Raw genomic sequence first — 17,126 nt, 5'->3', positions numbered from 1 at the left:
TAAAAAAGAGAAAGACTTTTACACAATTTGGGAAAATCTTTATGAATGGCTTGAAACCAGAAGAAATAACTAATAAACAAGTAAATAATATATGGATATATTTGATAACTATAAATAACACAATAAAATGTAAACAATTGATATATGGATTGGATAAAGCAACAAGGAGATATATAGAGTTTGCTTTTTGATCCATCAGGAATGCAAACAAAATAGAATTGATGTACAATGTAACCATTTTCCTTTCTTTTTCTATTTTCTTTTTATTCTATTTTCTTTTCTCTCTCTTTTTTCTCTCTGTCCATCTTTCTTGTTTCTCTTTCTTCTCTTTTGCTAGGTTTTTCCTTCTTTTTCTTCCCCCTACCCTTTCTTCTTTCTCTTAATTACATGTTTACAATAGTCATTTACTATTCTTTTTCAATTGTATTGTTTTTCTATTTGTGAATAAAAACGTATTTAAATAAATAAATAAATAAATAAATAAATAAATAAATAAATGCATTTGAGTAGATTATGCGGCAGCTGTATTTTTTCTGATGAGACCTGCTGAGGAAGAATAAAATGTGTGATTTTTTAAAAAAAGATCAGGCTTGAAAATACCCACTGGAACATTGAGTCACATAACCAAAATCTTTTTCTCTCTGTGTCTCATTTTCCATCCAATGGTTAAAAGAAGCTCATTAGATCTGTCTAGTCCAGTATTCTATTCCAAAAAAACATTTATCTAAATGTTTTTTGATGTCACACAGCATGAAAGGATCATCTTGTGGTTTATCTCCAACAGCTGAAACCTATGGTGTCTTTCTAGGATAAAAAGTATAACAGTGGTGGGAAAGTGTCTTATCTGTTACAGATTTATATGATTTATTTATGTGAACATTATTATCTCATCTTTCTAGTGGTTATCCAACAAATGGCTTCCATGTACCAGTATATTTATTACTGAGACAAGAAATTGAGATGATTTAATTCTCAATGAAGAGAAAGAAAAGAAGCAAGCTTTTGTTTTAGCTATTTTTAAATGGTTAAAAGCTGGAAATTGTAGTTGATAAATTATAAAATGACACAGCAATGTCCCCCAGCTATAGAAGCTAAAAAACCCTTTGAGGTCAACTCAACTTTTGGTGCTACTTAGTCAGAGCCATTTTGCTTTCTGAGCAATTAATATAAAAATAGTTTTCCAGTTCCTTTTTCTGGATTACTGTTTGACTTCTCAGCCTAATGTACATGTCTCTATTCTCCACCACATTCTCCAGTCCAAAGATTTCCACAATCAGAATGAAGAATTAGTTCTAAAATAAAGGGCTAATTTTTTATGCTCCATTTTCTGGGATTCCTGAGAGAAAGGAAACTTTGTATGTACTTCCGGCACTGGTTTTTCAGAATGTTGCCCCATGTTTCTTATTTATTTATTAATTAATTAATTTGATTTTTATGCTGCCCTTCTCCTCAGACTCAGTGTGGCTTACAACATGTTAGGAATAGCACTTTTTAACAGAGCCAGCATATTGCCCCCACAATCCGGGACCTCATTTTACCCACCTCGGAAGGATGAAAGGCTGAGTCAACCTTGAGCCGGTCATGAGATTTGAACCGCTGACCTACAGATCTACAGTCAGCTTCAGTGGCCTGCAGTACAGCACTCTACCTGCTGCGCCACCCCGGCTCTTCCTGGAATTTTCTTCAAAATAGTGTATCCAAAACAGAACTTTGGAAGCACTTGAGAAGGTCAATTGACTTTTAGGATATTTAGATCTCTAGAGAAGTATTTATATAAGCCTCAAGAATTGCCATATATTAGGATCTCAGAAGCAAGCATTTAGATTCTCTGACATGATACCAGACCACTGCATGAGATTCCTCCTGAATTATAGGTGGTTTCCATCTGGAAGGCATTCCAAAGGGATTTGAAGACCTAGTTCTTCTCCCACACTTTGCGCTAGAATTTTAGGAACCTGTTGCTGGGTATATATGTTTGTTGCTATTGAGGAGATCTGTCATTTTGCTACTGTTAAATGCATTTCTGTTTTTTAAAAAATGTTTGTTTTGTTTTATACTACAGCATGCCAATTGGAGCAAGTTGATATTGTGGTCAAATAAAATAAATTAATAAATTATATTCCTGTGTTGCTTAACTATTTCATTGTCAATCTTAATAAAGGTTTGTATAACAGAAAGACCTTAGTGTTATTCTTCAATTACTTGGTATTACAGATATTTATGGTGTCATTTTTATAGAAAATATAACTTTATGTTCCGTCACTTTTTAATTCATCCTATTTAAACCTTTCTAATGAGAGCTGGTTCTGGTAATGGAAAGAAGGAAGATTCCTTGCATTTGGAGTAAAGATTCTGTTGGAGTAACGTTTTGCAAAAGCTAGCCCACCCAGATAGCCAAAGCAGCTAAACAGCCTGCCTCAGACCACGATATCAGGAACCTTTATCTTGAAGATAATTGAAGACACGTACTGCAGAGTTTCTTAGGAAAATACACTGCTCAAAAAACTTCTGTGAAATAAAACTGTCCACTTAGGAAGCAACACTGATTGACAGTCAATTTCACATGCTGTTGTGCAAATGGAATAGTTGTGCAAATGAAATATTCAATGAGAATATTTCATCCATCAATATCTAGGATGTGTTATTTGAGTGTTCCCTTTATTTTATGAGCAGTATATTTACTTCTTCTTTTTAGCTAACTATTTACATTGTAGTTATCTCTTCAGCAGTTACTATACGAAGAACTCACAATTCTCTATCTACTATCCTCATTTACAGTATTCAGCTACAAGTCTTCAGCCGCCACAGGCCACACTAATTCACAAGCCACTCTAAACCATACTAAGCCACAATACCTTCAAGCCAAGCCACAAGCCACATCAAAGGTGTATAATGTATATATACTTTTGTCAGCTAATCAGATTACATTACAATCTGCATGTTCACTGGGACTAACCTTCTCTCCTCCACTCGAAATAGAATACCCTATGAGACTAGATTTTCAATCCTGGGCCTAGAAAGTTTAGAAATAAGACGCCTTAAACAAGATCTAAGTATTGCCTACAAGATCATATGCTGCAACGTCCTGCCTGTCGGCGACTACTTCAGCTTCAACCACAACAACACAAGAGCACACAACAGATTTAAACTTAATATTAACCGCTCCAAACTTGACTGTAAAAAATATGACTTCAGTAACCGAGTTGTCGAAGCGTGGAACTCATTACCGGACTCCATAGTGTCATCCCCAAACCCCCGAAACTTTACCCTTAGATTATCTATGGTTGACCTATCCAGATTCCTAAGAGGTCAGTAAGGGGCGAGTACAAGTGCACTAGAGTGCCTTTCGTCCCCTGTCCTATTGCTCTCCTATATCTCCTATACCTTTCTTCTATTCCTATATCTCTTCTTCTATTCTTTCATTAATATGTTCTATTACTATACCTTCTTTTATATTATTTCGTAGATATACTGTATTTTACTCTGAGTATCTCCTCTATAACCTTCATCATGTATTTACTATGTGTATATAGATATATACCCACTAAAACCCTCATTGTGTATTGGACAAAATAAATAAAATAAATACATAAATACATAAATACATAAATACATAAATACATAAATGAATGAATGAATGAATGAATAAATAAGCAGTTTTACAACTCACTCTCTCTGCAATTTGGAACATTGCATCAGGTAGGTCCTGATCCTGACAGATTCATCTTTCTTCTGAGGCCTGGGTATTCTCTAGGGATATATCGTTATCACATCTGATATCTGTTGCCTGGTTAGGTGGTTAGCCAGCAGTCACCACTGCTTGCCCAGACCCCCAAATAGGCATTTAGCAAGAAAGAATATGCAAAGGCACTGTGACATGTGACCAGTTTTCAAACTTACAACCATTGTGCTATCCCCATGGTCACAGGATCAAAATTCAGATGCTTGGCAATTGATATTTAGGATGGTTGCAGTGTCCCACGGTCATGTGATTACTTTTTGTGACCTTCGGACAAAAAAAGTCAATGGGGAAGCCAGATTCACTTAAGCACCATGCTAACTAACTTAACAAGTGCATTGAGTTACTTATGAACTGAAGAACTTACAAATGTCTCAGCAACAGAAATGTTGGGATCAATTATGGTCTACAAACACACACATGTGTGTATGTGTGTGTGTAAAATATAAAATACAATATAAATGTAAAATTTCTGGCTATTCATTGTGTACCACCCAGAGTTACCATCAGTGAGATAGGTAGTTGTATAAATTTGATCAATCAACCAATTGATATCTAGTAACATTTATAATGTTATTCTTTTTTTAAATGGGCCTTCTAAAACTGCCTAAGCTAAGTTTATAAGCTTTCATAGGAAAGAATCTTACTGATGTAAGAGATTTGTGGGATGGAATGAGCCGGGGTGGCGCAGCAGGTAAAGTGCTGTACTGCAGGCCACTGAAGCTGACTGTAGATCTGTAGGTCAGCGGTTCAAATCTCATCACCGGCTCAAGGTTGACTCAGCCTTCTATCCTTACGAGGTGGGTAAAATGAGGACCCAGATTGTGGGAGCAATAGGCTGGCTCTGTTAAACAGTGCTATTGCTAACATGTTGTGAGCCGCCCTGAGTCTGAGGAGAAGGGCGGCATAAAAATCTAATAAATAAATAAATAAATGAATGAATGAATGAATGAATGAATGAATGAATACATACATACATAAATAAATAAATAAATAAATAAATAAATAAACAAACAAATAAATAAATAAATAAAAACAGAGAATATTATTTATTTATTTATTTTTTACAAAAGAGAGAACTTGGGCTTGTAAACAAGTCTTCACACCATCTCTTTCAAATGGCTTTTAGGTTTGAGTAACACAATAATTTGTTACTAGCTTTGTGTCCCTGCAACCCATATATAATACCACAATGTTATTATCATTCAAATTATATTCATATATAAATAAGAAGAATTTATGGTACTTGTACAGCCTTTCCCAGACTGGTAATATCCAGATGTAAACGGACTATAATTCTCTGTAGCCAGAATGTCATTCCTGATTAACATATTGGAGGGTGTCAGGTTAGAGAAAGCTGAAACAGTAGTTTAAAAGAAAAGCACAAACTAAGAAACCTTCAGAAAGATACTTAAGGAAACCAGCTGTGATGTGTTTTTTTAGAAAACCCATTTATCATAATTCTACCAGATAAACTGAAGCAGAAAACCTTGTCTCTCTCTCTCTATTTTGCTACTTGAAGAGGCAAAGTGAAAATGATTTGTGAAAGATTGCTAGCAGATTTTAAATTTGCTGAAAAAGAACACATGCTTATCTTACTTCCTATCAGCCATCAGAACTTGACAGGCAAATAGTTAAGATTTCCCACATTTTAAACTGAAATCTCCTACCACCCATTTCTAAGTTGGTATAAAACAACACTTTTTAAAGTGGTTCACACACCACTCTAAATTCACTTAATTAGGGTGTAATAATTAAATACATTTAATCTATTGGATCCTATATCACACTAAGTCAAATTAAGCAAACCACATGCTGCTCAGTAATGAACCTTTGCTCATACTTGTTCTCACAGTAAATGCAACAGAACATTTCTCCACCTGTCCATTTTCCACCAGAACAGAGATGTTGTGGGTCAGTATGGAATAAGAAATATAGTTTCCTGAATAATTATTTAAGCTTTTATATTTTTGGAATTCTTGCCATTTTTGCTATCTTTGCCACTACATACATGGAAACATAGAAATATAGAAGATTGACGGCAGAAAAAGACCTCACAGTCCATCTAGTCTGCCCTTATACTGTTTCTTGTATTTTATCTTAGGATGGATATATGTTTATCCCAGGCATGTTTAAATTCAGTTACTGCGGATTTACCGACCACGTCTGCTGGAAGTTTGTTTCAAGCATCTACTACTCTTTCAGTAAAATAATATTTTCTCACATTACTTCCAATCTTTCCCCCAACTAATCTCAGATTGTGCCCCCTTGTTCTTGTGCTCATTTTCCTATTGAAAACACTTCCCTCCTGAACCTTATTTAACCCTTTAACATATTTAAATGTTTCGATCATGTCCCCCCTTTCCTTTCTGTCCTCCAGACTATACAGATTGAGTTCATTAAGTCTTTCCTGATACGCTTTATGCTTAACACCTTCCACCATTTTTGTAGCCCATCTTTGGACCCGTTCAATTTTATCAATATCTTTTTGTAGATGAGGTCTCCAGAATACATACATGCATGCATGCATGCATGCATACATACATACATACATACATACATACATACATACATACATACATACATACTCAAATCCCAGTGAGGGTATAGCTAGCTGATGAGAGGAAACAACCTCAAAATAGATCTATACTAACCTCTCTTCATTTTCAATTCAGCAAAAATATGTTGCACATACAGAATATAGTTTGTCGGCTATGAAAAAAAATGAACTGTCTTGGATATGGTCCTGGTTGGACCGAGGGGCAAAAGGAAGCATTAAGTTCCCGCCATATTTGGGTATGCTGGGGTAATTTCAACAGAAAAAACACATAACACATCCCTAGTACAAAGCTGAAAGGATGAGATCCTGTGGCCAATGCTTTACTACAGGTTCAAATCCCAGTGAGGGTATGGCTAGCTGATGAGAGGAAACAAACTTGAAATAGATCTATACTAGTCTTCATTTTCAATTCAGCAAAAAAATGTTACACACACACACACACACACATGGTTACATATTTTTTGCTGATAAGTGAAAAGGAAGGGAGTCTAGTATAGATCTATTTTATGTTTGTTTGTGAGAGGGATCTTGGAGTCTTGGTAGACAACCAACTAAATATGAGCCAGCAATGTGCAGCGGCAGCCAAAAAGGCCAATACAATCCTAAATTGCATTAACAGAGGGATACAATCTAGGACTAGGGAGGTACTAATACCACTCTATAAAGCCTTGGTTAGACCAAACCTAGTGCAGTCAATTTTGGTCACCACTACAAAAAAGACATTGAAACTCTAGATAAAGTGCTGAGGAGAGCAACCAGGGTGATTAGGGGACTGGAAACTAAAACATACAAAGAGAGGTTGCAGGAACTGGGAATGGCTAGTCTAGCAAAGAGAAGAGCCAGGGGAAACATGATAGCAGTGTTCCAATACCGGAGGGCTGCCACAGAGAGGAAGGGGGTCAAGTTGTTTTCCAAAGCACCAGAGGGTCAGACAAAGATTAATGGATGGAAGCTAACCAAAAAGAGATTCAACCTGGAAATAAGGAAGAACTTTCTGATGGTAACAGCAATCAACCAATGGAATAGCTTGCCAGCAGAGGCTGTAAGTGCTCCAACACTTGAGACTTTCAACGGGAGATTGGACTGCCATTTGTCCGAAATGGTATAGGGTTTCCTGCTTGAGCAGGGGGTTGGACTAGATGACCTACAAGGTCCCTTCCAACTCTAATAAATAAGTAAGTAGGTAAGAGATCATCACAGGATGATCCAGAATGGACTTTTTTATTCGTCCTACCAATAATTTCCTCTAGCTAATGTTTGAATTGAAGCCAGTGATCCAATTTATGAGAAAGGAGACAAATTTTGGAGGGGGGGGGGGGCGTTGGTCTAATATTCTAAACATAACTTGTAAACCATGTACTCCACATTTTTATTGTAAATCAAGCGATGGCCTGGATCAATTGAAGATATTGGCTGAGAAATTAGCTGGGTTCAACTGGGGAAATCTACAATCAATTATTGTGTTGTCCTGTATCAACTACTGTAACAAATAAATATTATAACCATCACCACTATTGGTTTCATGGATTTAAAGACAGCATTAAATTCAGCACCCTCTTCCAATGTCCAGAGAGTACTGCTTTTGTTACAATGAACTAAAATAACTCACAAATATTTTATTGTACTGGTTATTCTTTGTGATCTGGCACTCAATTTCCTTGTTATCTATTTTTTATAAGTCTGATGAATCAACTACTCCTTTTTTAATTTGCTGATCAGTTACTGATCATCTTCAAAAGGACATAGACCTATGAACTCTTTGGAAGCGTTTGCTTAATATATGTATATTTACCCATGTGCATTCTACACATTACAGAATTGTCTGCTCAATTTAAGCTAAGTCTGAGCATTTTACTCATTTTACTCTCCATTATCATCTTGATCTTTTGTAACTGAAACTAAGATTTATTTATTTATCATCAAAAGGGGAGTCATAGCTCATGAGATTCACAATACTCAAGGCTAGCCTAAATTGTCACCATTATTTAAAGACATGCTCAATTATTGAACCTAGCCATTTAAAAATAAATATATTGATTTCCCCACCAGGGTTAGTTAATTTTTCATATTTGCAATTTCATGTTAGATAACAAAAGAAAAGCACTTGGCAGGTGCTATTGAGAGTCATGGTGAAGGGACTTTATGTTCTTGGCTTGTCACACTATGTGTCTTTAGGGTCTGCTCCAACCAGGGCACTGTATTTGTCACCAGTGGGCAGCCAAAGCCCAGCTAAGCCCTCGTCCCACTAGTTAGGCCAGTAATGTCAAACCTTTTTTCCTTTGGGTGCCGAAAGAGCGTGGGTGTGTGCTAACATGCATGCACGAGTCCCCACACTCATAATTCAGGACCTGGGTAGGGCAAAAACAGCTTTCCCTGCCTTCTGGAGGCCCTCTGGAGGCCCTCTGGAGGCCAGAAATGCCCTGTTTCCCAACTTCTGATGGGCCCAGTAGGCTTGTGTTTTGCCCTCCCCAGGAACCAAAGGCTTCCCTGGAGCCAGGGAAGGGTAAAAATGCCCTCCCTCATTCCCCAGGAGGCTCTCTGGTAGCCAAAAATGCCCTCCCAGAACCTCTGTGCAAGCCAAAAATCAGCTGGCTGGCACACACATGCACGTTGGAGCTGAGCTAGGGCTCGTGTGCCACCTGTGGCACCTCTGCCAGCAGATATGGCTCTGCGTGCCACCTGTGGCACCTGTGCCATAGGTTCGCCATCACTGAGCTAGGCTATGTCCTCCCTTCTGTATGAAGGAGGAACTAAGAAACATGATGGTCTGGGGCTGCTGGTGTTGCTATTCCTCTTCCCATCTCCCATTGCTTGGTGAATGAGAAGTAGATGGAGGATAGAGGTGATTAGAGAGTATAAATATTATACTTTCAATATAAAACTATATACATATATATTAATAACAATAGGCAAGATAGCATAATAAACAAACAAACAAACAAACATATAAATAGAGGTGATTGTTGTCCTCCTCCTTCTCCTCTTCTTCTTCTTCACCTTCGCTTTTCAGGTCTGCTTTTCGGATCATTGAATGCTACTTTGCATGGTCAGCTACGACTCCAGGGTGCAGGCCCACGGCTTGAATATCTTTGTTGATGGCATTTTACCATCTCTGTTTTGGATGCCTGCGGGGTTGCTGGCCATTAACTTGGTAGGCAGTTTTGACAATGGCGGAAAGTGCTGCTTTCTGGACATGTCCAAACCAACGAAGCTTGCCTTCTCTAATCTTCTCTGTAATTAGTTCTACATCAAAATACTGTCAAATGGTGTCATTTATGATGTTGCCAAGAAGGGAGATTCCTGATATCCAATGGAGCATTCACATTTCCATGGCATGGAGACAGCTTTTGGTCCCTGTTGTTGCTGCCCAGCATTCAGTTGCCATATAGTGCAACAGGATGGATGGTTGTCTTGTAAATCGTAGATTTAAGACAGGTTGGCATTCATCTGTCAAATAGCATACCAGTGAGCCCTCGCCAATGCATCCAGGCTGCATCAAGAGGTGATCCACTTGACATGGCATATTTAGATCTTCAACAGATTTTGTCACTAAAAATTCTGATAGATAACTGATTAAAGCACAGAAAACAGAGGATAGGAATAAATGGACACCCAGATACTAATTGTAGGAAGAATCTCGTGATGATACATTTGTTTTTCTGTTTCAGAACAATTGGATTTAAAATCCAAAGGACTGTTTTGTAATATGCCTTCTGGAATTTTGTAAAAGCTTTCCTTTTTAAAAAAAATAAAGCACCATAGGGTATTTTGGATGTTTATTTCAAAAAAAGTAAAAAAACAGAGGCAGAGAAATATTGCTAAATAATTATGTGTTTATGGAATTTTATATACAGTTGTCTTATGCTTTATCCTGACAACTGATTCTCATAGTAAACAACATACATTTACAGGTATGTCTGGTCAGACGATAGTATTTAACCATCGTTATAACCAGGGGTGGGCAGCAGGCAGGACGGGGTGGAACACAGTTCCACCAGAGGAAATGAAGATGTATGCCCAGCTCCAGCTGATCGGCAGCTGTCACTTCCTGGATTGCTGGTTTCGGCTTGGCTCTCCTTTTTTTCCCTGCTGCTGCTGCATTTGGGCTCCTTGCTTTTTTCCTCTTTCCTACTTCCTGGCCTTGGATGAGCTTCCCTCTCTCCTGCCCGGCTTCCTTCCAGCCTCATGCGGCCACCTCCCACCTGAAGTGCAAGCAGAAGGTGTGGGTGGAAGTGGCGTTGGCAGGATTTATGCTTCTGGCAGCACCCATTTGCCTAGCTACCCAGCCTGAGGTGGGAAGCTCAGGAAACGCAAAACAAATTGTCACCACAGCGAGTGACACTTACAACTGACAAGGTTATAAGTCAAGGACTTAACAGTTCACTTGAACGATGATGATCATTCAGTCCACTCCCACCTGGTCACATGGTTGGCAAGCCACTCCTACCCAGTCACATGACCATTAAACCACACCCACAAAATAAGTCACACCCACAGTGTGGTAGTAAAAATTTTGGCTGCCCATTACTGGTCATAACTATTCCCATTAATACATATACAGGAACCCTAATTCAATTTCAAGAATTTAAAGTAAGGATGCATTTCTTTGCAGTCTGAGAAAGTCCCACTTTATTAAAGGTTGAGGCTCCTTTTCTCTGGGAAAAATCAATATTTCTCTCACCAATGGATTTATCTGCATATCTAAGCACCTCCTGGAAATGCCAATAAAAGCAGTAGATAATATCCAAATGCATTCTACTCTACATAACAATCAATCATATTGCTATAAATAGGTCACAGCTATGGTAATACAACTTTACAGAAGCGAAGTATTAAAAAGTTTCATTTTAATTTAAAGGCAGAGATTATGGGAGGGGGAGAGGGAAAGAATATGATTTTTCTTATTTAACATAGATTCTTGTCTTGAATTCAGTCTGTGAAATATTTCTTTCACATGGGATTCTTTATAGCACTATAAAATTTTCTTTCTACTATATTTTATTGGAATAAATTATAATGTTAATGGGTTGTTTTTTTAAAAAAAATAGATATAATGTTATGGTATCCAACAATTTGAAACATTTTTAAATCATGAGAAAAACTGTAAAACTTGTACATTTTTGAGGATAATGGACATTTTGAAATTACTGTATGTCTTTACTTGGATAAACTGGATATGTCTAATCTTATGAAAGAAAAGACATGATAGCAGTCTTACAAGCAGTGGATGTGATGTGCCGGTGCCTGGAGGTTGTTGGGGTCTGGATGGGTGTCAATAGACTCAAACTCAAACCTGATAAGACAGAGTGGCTGTGGGTTTTGCCTCCAAGGGACAATTCCATCTGTCCTCCATCACCTGGGGGGGGGGAAATCATTGACCCCCTCAGAGAGGGTCCGCAACTTGGGCGTCCTCCTCGATACACAGCTCACATTAGAGAACCATCTTTCAGCTGTGGCGAGGGGGGCGTTTGCCCACGTTTGCCTGGTGCACCAGTTGCGGCCCTATTTGGACCGGGATTCACTGTTCACAGTCATTCATGGTGTCATCACCTTGAGGCTTGACTACTGTAATGCTCTTTACATGGGGCTACCTTTGAAAAGTGTTCGGAAACTTCAGATTGTGCAGAATGCAGCTGTGAGAGCAATCATGGGCTTCTCTAAGTATGCCCATGTTACACCAACACTCCGCAGTCTGCATTGGTTGCCGATCAGTTTCCGGTCACAATTCAAAGTGATGGTTATGACCTATAAAGCCCTTCATGGCATCGGACCAGAATATCTCTGGGACTGCCTTCTGCCACACAAATACCAGCAACCAATTAGGTCCCACAGAGTGGGCCTTCTCCGGGTCCCGTCAACTAAACAATGTTGTTTGGTGGGACCCAGGGGAAGAGCCTTCTCTGTGGCAGCCCCGACCCTCTGGAACCAGCTTCCCCCAGAGATCAGAATTGCCCCCACCCTCCTTGCCTTGCGTAAGCTCCTTAAAACCCACCTCTGTCGTCAGGCATGGGGGAATTGAGATATTCCTTTCCCCCTAGGCCTATACAATTTATGCATGGTATGTTTGTGTGTATGTTTGGTTTTTAATAAGGGTTTTTAGTTATTTTAAATATTAGATTTGTCATATGCTGTTTTATTATTGTTGTTGGCCGCTCCGAGTCTACGGAGAGGGGCGGCATACAAATCTAATAAATAAATAAATATCTAAGGTCCTGCCAAAGAGAAAAGTGGGTAAACCTATTCTCCAAAGCACCCGAATGTAGGACAAAAAGCAAAGGATGGAAACTAATCAAAGAGAGAGCAATCTAGAACAAGAAGCATTCTAGAACCAGAATTTGACAGTTGACCTCTCCAGATTCCTAAGAGGTCAGTAAGGGGTGTGTATAAGTGCACCAGCATGCCTTCCGTCCCCTGTCCTATTGTCTCTCCTATAATTCTCTGTCTCTCTCTCTCTCCTATTCCTATATTTTTTCTTCTATTCTTTCATTGATATATCTTATACCCATATCTTTTCTTCTACTCTCTCATTGATATATTTTACTATGAGCATATCCTCTGTAACCTTCATTATGTTTTGGACAAAATAAATAAATAAAATAAATAAATAAATAAAAATTTCCTGACAGTTAAAACACTCTATCAGTGTAGTGACTTGGCTTCCAGAAATTGTGAATGCTCCAATACTGGAAGATTTTAAGAAGAGATCGGACAACAATTTGTCTGAAATGGTATAGGATTTGTTGCCTGAAGAGGGGCTTGGATTAGAAGACCTCCAAGGTCACTTCCAACTCTTATTTTGGATGCACAAAGATTACTTAGATAACTTTACAATCTGCTTTATGCGACTTTTCTTCACAACTTGATTTTTCTACTTTCTTTGTTTTTGCTTAACAGCTAACAAAACTGCTGGATATTTGAAAGAAGAAACCACTAGGTTTCTGTGTGTTTTTCAGCAAATGCCAGCACAGCATTTTTAGCTCATTAACAGTGTTCTGGTAGTTGTAGCTGGTGCAAAGATCTGAATTCCAAGAATAAAACACAATTTGGATTGTATGAAGGTAGGTCTGTACCGAGAGGATTCCTACATTTTTTACTGCCACTCTATGGGCATGGCTTATTTTGTGGGTGTGGCTTGATGGTTATTATTTACTTATTTACTTATTTACTTATTTACTTATTTACTTACTTACTTACTTACTTACTTACTTACTTACTTACTTACTTACTTACTTACTTACTTATTTATTGTTGCTGTTGTATGCCACCCCTCTCTGTAGACTCGGGGCGGCTAACAACAATAATAAAACAACATATAACAAATCTAATATTTTAAATAACTAAAAACCCTTATTAAAAACCAAACATACACACAAATATACCATGCATAAATTGTATAGGCCTGGGGGGAAGAAATCATGTGACTAAGAAGAAATCTTGTGACTAGGTGGGTGTGGCTTCCAAGCCATGTGGTCATGGTCATGTGACTAGATGGGGGTGGTTTGCTGGTCATACATTAGTTATTTTAGAGAGACGTTACCACTATTTTGGCTATTTATATCTTACATGAAAAGCTTTGCATTCAAAGTGTGTATTACACCATGGCAGCACAGCAACCTTTATATGCAGAAAATGCTATCGTTAAAAGACAAGCAAGTCTCATACAGCATTTCTGGTTTCAGTCATAGATTCCTTAGAGTATCTTTTAACAGTCCTCAATATTTTCATTTAAGGAATAACAGTGTAAAACTGTTAGCAGTATTTTAACAGTATAAAAGGTTAAGCTTTTGGAAAACGCCCACTTTGGGAAACTTAATTGTTAGGTTTTCAGTTTTTCCAGGCAAGCAGGCAGTTGACTAAGCAACTAAGATACCTGGCATCATGAGCTGGCATTCAGGGCTTTTTGAGATGCTGTGGGGAGAAGAATGGACATAGCTCCATCATCCCGTTCTGCTCCCCCAGCAGCCTGCAAAGTGCGAAGATGTCTGGGATCATTGTTGCATGTTCGAGGTTTCTTGGTGTGCTGAGGGGAGAAGAATGGAGATAGCTCCTGCCTCCTGTTCTGCCCCCCCCACCTCAGCAGCCCCCAAAGCCTGGAATTTACAAAGATGCCTGGGATCATCATTGAGCGTTCAGGGATTCTCAGGCTGCTGAGGGGGAGAAGGAATGGGCAACAGGAGCTATCTTTGTTCCCCACCCCTTCAGCAGTCCAGGAAGCCTGGACTGTGCGAAAATGCCTGGGGTCATTGCTGCACATTTGGGACTTCTCGGGCTGCACAAAAATGCCTGGGATCATTGAAAGGGGTGAAGCATTCAGCATACACCCCCCCCCCAATAGCCTGAGAATCCCTGAACGCCCGGTGATGATCCCAGACATCTTTGCAAATTCCAGGCTTTTGGGGCTGCTGAGGTGGGGAGGGCAGAACGGGAGGTTTTGCTACTGTGGTTTTGCTTCCACTCCCACCCTTCCTTGCCTTTAATGGGACAGCCTGCAGCCGGGCGGAGACAGCCAAGGGACACATGGGGGGAGGGAGGGAGAGAGAGAGAGAGAGAGAGAGAGAGAGAGAGAGAGAGAGAGAGAGAGAGAGAGAGAGATGTTCTCCATCTTTGCTTCTCAGCAGGGAAGGGAGGGAATTGGTGGACCTGAACTGTCTGAGGCACATAATGGAAACAATAGGAGAGCTGCGCTAAAACTCAAGTCAGTTCCTGAGATGGGGGGCATGATGGTGATGCCACCAATGAGCCACCACTACCAGTGTGGGTGCACCAAACCAACCTCTGCTCTGCACCTGTATATAATCCCTTTTACCAAATGTATATTTTCTTGGGATCATACCTTGTTGCAAAAGCAGCTTTAATGGAACCCAAAATGAGCTGTGCATGAATCCAGCGGTGGGCTACTGCCCGGATGGGGGGGAACGGAGTGGAGTAGCAAAAATGGAGTTCCACCCCAGAGCACCCAATTTGCACGGAAAGATGTTGAAAGAAAATGCAGGGCATCCTGCATAAGCCATGCCCACAGTGTGGTAGTAAAAATTTTGGTAGCCCTTCACTGTCTGAATCTCATTTTGCCCTTCAGATTCTAATTTCTGCAGAACCTTAATTTGAGCCTTACCTGCCCTCTAGTAAAAATACAATACAGTAAAGTATTATTCACCATCATCATTATCAACAGCAGCAACAACTGATTAAAAATGCATTTTAGTGAATGCTATGGGAACTGAAGTTAAATTATAGAACACAGTTGATTGAAGAAAAAAGAAGAAATTATTTAATTCTTGGAGTCTTTCTTCTGACCTTCTCTTGAAATCAAAGTAAAAATCACATTATTTTAATTAAATTTCTTAATTCATCACCTATTTGCTTTCACTACTCTATCATTATTTTGCAGTCTAACTGCCCCATTTAGCACTACTCTGTTGTCAAAAGCACTGACCACAGAAAAAAGTAACATACTGGGACAGAATGACTGAAATGTTGGAAAAGGGATGGTAAAAACTACAACAGTAAAAAGTTTGGAGTGGATGGATATGCGGTTTTCTAATGCACTTCCCCTGTTCTTCATTCAGATTACTTTATCAGTGAAAGCCAGATAATGGTTGAAGTCGGTTCCCAGACTGATGGAAGTACTTTTGGTGGCATCATTTCATCCTATTTCATCTTCAACTATGACTTATGTTTTCAGAGTTAATGCTGTGCACTTATAGAGTGGCTCCCATCCCAGAAATCTCTAAGTGCTTAAGCAAACATAATAGTAATTACTTCTAAGATGAAGGCAAGTATTTGCATTTTACAGTTAAGTAACTTCAAGCAAATCAAATCAACCTTTATTCAGGAAAGGATGCAGCTGTTCTCATGTAGTACAAGTAAGGACAATGACAGTCACTGGGAATCTCCATGTAATGTTTAACTATGTGCATACATCTGAAGTGAGACCTATGGCAATGACCCAGCAAGAAAAATCCTGGCTCATTTTGGCAAATGTTAGATGTTGACATATATGAGCTGTAACTGATGTTTCTGAAAGCCTGAGATAATGCAGTCAGCCTTCTCCAGCCTAGAGACTGTCATTCAATATGTTGGAAACACAGTTCCATGCTGGTTGGTGTTGTGGTTGGATCACCGCCAGCTCCTTTATTCATAGACTCTGAAGAGGAGGAACCGGGTCTGTCTGAGCATCATAGGCCCGTGTGGCTGTAAGAGGAGTCGGATAGTGAGGGTGAGAATATAGAACACCCAGCTAGGGCCATGCCTGGGTGTGATGAGAAGGGGGAGATTGTGGATCCTATTTTAGATACACGGGTGAGAAGAATGCAAGGGAGGCAAGAGCAGTTATGCAGATGCAGAGGGAGGTCTTGAATACTGCAGGGTGTAATCACAGAGTCTTTAAAGGGGGGGGGAGACTGGGAGGTTCCCTTTGCAGGAAACCAAAGTTTATACCTGTAAGAGGTAAAGAGAAAGTTCAGAGTTTTTCCTCTCTCAACTATTGATGCAGTCTTGAAAAAAATATAGTTTTGAGACGTCTGTGAATATTCCTGCTTCAGTCAAGCTAAAGACTTTAAGTTACAACTCTGTTTTGGAACATTCTTTATCAGTTTTGCCGTTCGCTTTGAATTTTGGCAGTCAAAGGACATTCTTTGCTTTAATTTGTGGTTTTCAACCTTTGCTTAAGCAATAGACTATTATACTTCCCAACTCTGTGTCTGAGTATTAATTGGGATCTAATTGCTGACTGGTCGTCGAGTCAGACAGGACAGTTGGAAGCTATGTATCCTGAAGTGAATCCAGACACAGGTAATTCAGAACGGTACTTTTATTCAGCTCAGAGAG

The 17,126-nt window shown here is 39.1% G+C and overlaps 1 protein-coding gene across 1 annotated transcript in view; it reads right to left on the bottom strand.

Moving 5' to 3' along the window:
- The window catches only part of ADAM12 (ADAM metallopeptidase domain 12), a 350,980-nt gene that overhangs the window by 46,512 nt on the left and 287,342 nt on the right, over positions 1 to 17,126 (bottom strand). The window lies entirely within an intron of this gene.

The sequence above is a fragment of the Erythrolamprus reginae genome, chromosome 5 (genome assembly GCF_031021105.1).
Source record: "Erythrolamprus reginae isolate rEryReg1 chromosome 5, rEryReg1.hap1, whole genome shotgun sequence".
Taxonomy (NCBI): Eukaryota; Metazoa; Chordata; class Lepidosauria; order Squamata; family Dipsadidae; genus Erythrolamprus; species Erythrolamprus reginae.
The sequence above is the reverse complement of the archived record's forward strand: the minus strand, read 5'-3'. Positions and strand labels throughout refer to the sequence as shown.